Genomic DNA, 4545 nt, shown 5'->3' on the forward strand with positions numbered 1-4545 from the left:
AATACCCCCTCATTTTCCTCTCCCCCCAGGCCCTGAAAACCACCATTACACCCTCTATTTCTATGAGTTTGACTAGTTTATATTCCTCATTTAAGTTGTATAGTCATGTAGTATTTGTCCTGTCTGGCTAATTTCATGTAGGATAATATCCTCCAGATCATCCATGTTGTCACAAGTGCCAGGATTTCCCACCTTGTTGCTGTTGTTTTTATTTAACATCTTTATTGGAGTATAATTGCTTAACAATGGTGTGTTAGTTTCTGCTTTATAACAAAGTGAATCAGTTATACATGTACATATGTCCCCATATCTCTTCATTCTTGCATCTCCTTCCCTCCCACCCTCCCTATCCCACCCCTCTAGGTGGTCACAAAGCACCGAGCTGATCTCCCTGTGCTATGTGGCTGCTTCCCAGAAGCTTGGTAGTTGGGTAGTGTATATATGTCCATGCCACTCTCTCACTTTGTCCCAGCTTACCCTTAATACATATATATGGAATCTAAAGAAAAAAAAATGGTAATGAAGAACCCACCTTGTTTTTTCCAGGCTGAACAAATATCCCACTGTATACATGTACCACATCTTCTTTATCCATTCATCCATTGGTGGATATTTAGCTTGCTTCCACGTATTGGCTACTGTGAAATATCCTGCAATGAACATGGGATTACAGAATATTTAAATTCTTGACTATATACCCAGAAGTGCGACTGATGGATCATAGGGCAGATCTATCTTTGATCTTTTTAGGAACCACCATGCTGCCCTCCACAGCAGATGCACCAATCCACACTCCCAAAAACGTGCACAAGGTTTCCCCTTCCTCCACATCCAGGTCAACAACTATCTTTTTTTTTTTTTTTGGATAACAGCCATCCTGAACAGGCACGAGGTGATAGCTCACTGCAGCCTTGATTTGCACTTCCTGGATGACCAGTGATGTTGAGCACCCCTTCATCTACCCGTTCCTCATTTACATGATTTTTGTTTTTATAGACCTTTACTGGAGTATAATTGCTTTGCAATACTGTGTTAGTTTCTGTTGTACAACAAAGTGAATCAGCCATGTGCATACATATATCACCATATCCCCTCCCTCTTGAGCCTCCCTCCCATTCTCCCTATCCCACTCTTCGAGGTTGTCACAAAGCACCGAGCTGGTCTCCCTGCGCTATGCGGCTGCTTCCCACTAGCTGTCTATTTTACATTTGGTAGTGTATATATGTCGATGACACTCTCACTTCACCCCAGCTTCCCCCTCCCCCTCCCCCTGGCCTCAAGTCCATTCTCTATGTCTATGTCTTTATTCCTACCCGCCACTAGGTTCATCCGTACCTTTTTTTTTTTTAAGATTCCATATATATGCGTTAGCATACAATATTTGTTTTTCTCTTTCTGACTTACTTCATTATGTATAACAGACTCTAGGTCCATCCACCTCATACAAATAACTCAACTTCGTTTCCTTTTATGGCAGAGTAATGTTCCACTGTATATATGTGCCACATCTTCCTTATCCATTCATCTGTCGATGGACATTTAAGTTGTTTCCATGTCCTGGCTATTGTAAATAGCGCTTCAATGAACATTTTGGTACATGCGTCTTTTTGAATTATGGTTTTCTCAGGGTATATGCCCTGTAGTGGGATTGCTGGGTCATATGGTAGTTCTATTTTTAGTTTTTTAAGGGACCTCCATACTGTTCTCCATAATGGTTGTACCAATATATATTCCCACCAACAGTGAAGGAGGGTTCCCTTTTCACCACACCCTTTCCAACATTTATTGTTTCTAGATTATTTGATAATGGCCATTCTGACTGGTATGAGGTGATACCTCATTGTAGTTTTGATTTGCATTCCTCTAATAATTAGTGATGTTGAGCATGTTTTCTTGTGCCTCTTGGCCATCTATATGTCTTCTTTGGTGAAATGTCTAATTAGGTCTTCTGTCCATTTTATAATTGGATTGTTTGATTTTTTGAAATTGAGCTGCATGAGCTGTTTGTATTTTTTGGAGTGTAATCCTTTGTCCGTTGTTTCATTTGCAGATATTTTCTCCCATTCTAAGCGTTGTCTTTTCATGTTGTTTATGGTTTGCTTTGCTGTGCAAAAGCTTTTAAGTTTCATTAGGTCCCATTTGTTTAGTTTTGTTTTTGTTTTCATTACTGTAGGAGGTGGGTCAAAAAAGATCCTGCTGTGGTTTATGTCAGAGTGTTTTCCTATGTTTTCCTATAAGAGTTTTATAGTGTCTGGCCTTGCATTTGGTCTTTAATCCATTTTGGGTTTATTTTTGTGTATGGTGTTAGGGAGTGTTGTAATTTCATTCTTTTACATATAGCGATCCTGTTTTCCCAGCACCACTTATTGAAGAGGTTGTCTTTTCTCCATTGTATATTCTTTCCTCCTTTGTCATAAATTAGGTGACCATATGCACGTGGGTTTATCTCTGGGTTTTCTATCCTGTACCATTGATCTATATTTCTGGTTTTGGACCAGTACCATACTATCTTGATCACTGTAGCTTTGTAGTATAGTTTGAAGCCAGGGAGCCTGATTCCTCCAGCTGCGTTTTTCTTTCTCAAGATTGCTTTGGCTATTCGGGGTCTTTTGTGTTTCCATATGAATTGTAAAATTTTTTGTTCTAGTTCCATAAAAAATGCCATTGGTAGTTTGATAAGGATTGCATTGAATCTGTAGATTGCTTTGGGGAGTATAATCATTTTCACAATATTGATTCTTCTAATCCAAGATCATGGTATGTTTCTCCATCTGTTTATGTCATCTTTGATTTCTTTCATCAGTTTTTTATAGTTTTCTGAGTACAAGTCTTTCACCTCCTTAGGTAGGTTTATTCCTAGGTATTTCATTCTTTTTGTTGCAATGGTAAATGGGATTGTTTTCTTAATTTCTCTTTCTGATTTTTTGTTGTTAGTGTATAGTAATGCCAGAGATTTCTGTGCATTAATTTTGTATCCTGCAACCTTACCAAATTCACTGATTCATTCTAGTAGTTTTCTGGTGGCATCTTTAGGATTTTCTATGTATAGTATCATGTCATCTGCAAACAGTGACACTTTTACTTCATCTTTTCCAATTTGTATTCCTCTTATTTATTTTTCTTCTTTGATTTCTATGGCTAGGACTTCCAAAACTATGTTGAATAAGAGTGGCGAGAGTGGACATCCTTTTCTTGTTCCTGATCTTAGTGGAAATGCTTTCAGTTTTTCACCATTGAGTATGATGCTTGCTATGGGTTTCTCATATATGGCCTTTATTATGTTGAGGTAGTTTCCCTCTATGCCCATTTTCTGGAGAGTTTTTATCATAAATGGGTGTTGAATTTTGTCAGGAGCTTTTTCTGCATCTATTGAGATGATCATATGGTTTTTATTCCTTAATTTGTTAATATGGTGTATCACATTGATTGAATTGCATATATTGAATAATCCTTGCATCCCAGGGATAAATCACACTTGATCATGGTGTATGATCCTTTTAATATGTATCTCTTAACTATTACATAGAACATTTGTTACAATACTTTTTTCCATATTACATTGACACTTTTTGTTTGTTTTCCTCTTACTTGTATCCAAACATTGAGGTTATGAGTTGTTCATAAATAGCTGCATATTAACTGACCTAAAGCAATTAATAAAGTAGTTTGGAGAGACCATTTTGACTACCACTAACAAAATACGTCTAGTGTGGAACGATTTCAAAGTAAGAAACCAACTGAAGCCAAGTATTACTTCTATAGCATACGTGTAGAGAATTTGACATAATCATTACAGTATTGCTGCCAAATTTGGATTCATTGGATAATTATTACAAAACCATTTCTTTTCCATTAAGTACAAATGATTTCCCAAATGGAAAGAATCTGTTGAAAAGGCAACTGATATTCCAGAATGACATTCTATGACAATCAAAGTATTTTTACCTGCTTAAATAGTTTGCATTTGGAATGGGGAATGACAATTCCTTTAGTTTTTTTTCACTTAACACAGAGAGAAGAAGCTTGGAACAAAATAAAATAGCAAGTATAACAAAAAAGACAGTAATCTTACACCAGTTTATAATTTTTCTCAATATCTTATTTTATAGCTGCTTTGGCATTTTTCAGTATGCTGCATTTGCTGAGTAGTAAATTTAAGTCTCAAAAGGAATAAAAGTACTTTGCAAATTTAAATGCCTTTCTTCAGGGACTGCTCTAACCACCACAAAAATAGCTGTTGCGTTTCACCTCTAGGTAGTTACAAATGAAAGTGCAAAATAATTTTAAAAGGTAGCTAAAAGATTGTGAAAAACACTAAAGGCAACAGTTGCTGCATAGAGAAGTTAAGTAGGCAAAATGTAGCCATCTGAGAATTAGGTAATTTGACCAGGACTCTAGGATGGAAATTCCTGTACTTCTTCATTAGTTGTAAAATATGTTACATTTTGTATGCTCAGTGGATTAGGCTTTTTGACTTCAGATGAAGCTTTCTTCTTGATTTAGCTTCTTAGGCACAGATAACACAGAACAGCAAGTAAAAAGCAA

The sequence above is a fragment of the Monodon monoceros genome, unplaced genomic scaffold (genome assembly GCF_005190385.1).
Source record: "Monodon monoceros isolate NGI ecotype Baffin Bay Population unplaced genomic scaffold, NGI_Narwhal_1 Super_Scaffold_12, whole genome shotgun sequence".
Classification (NCBI taxonomy): Eukaryota; Metazoa; Chordata; class Mammalia; order Artiodactyla; family Monodontidae; genus Monodon; species Monodon monoceros.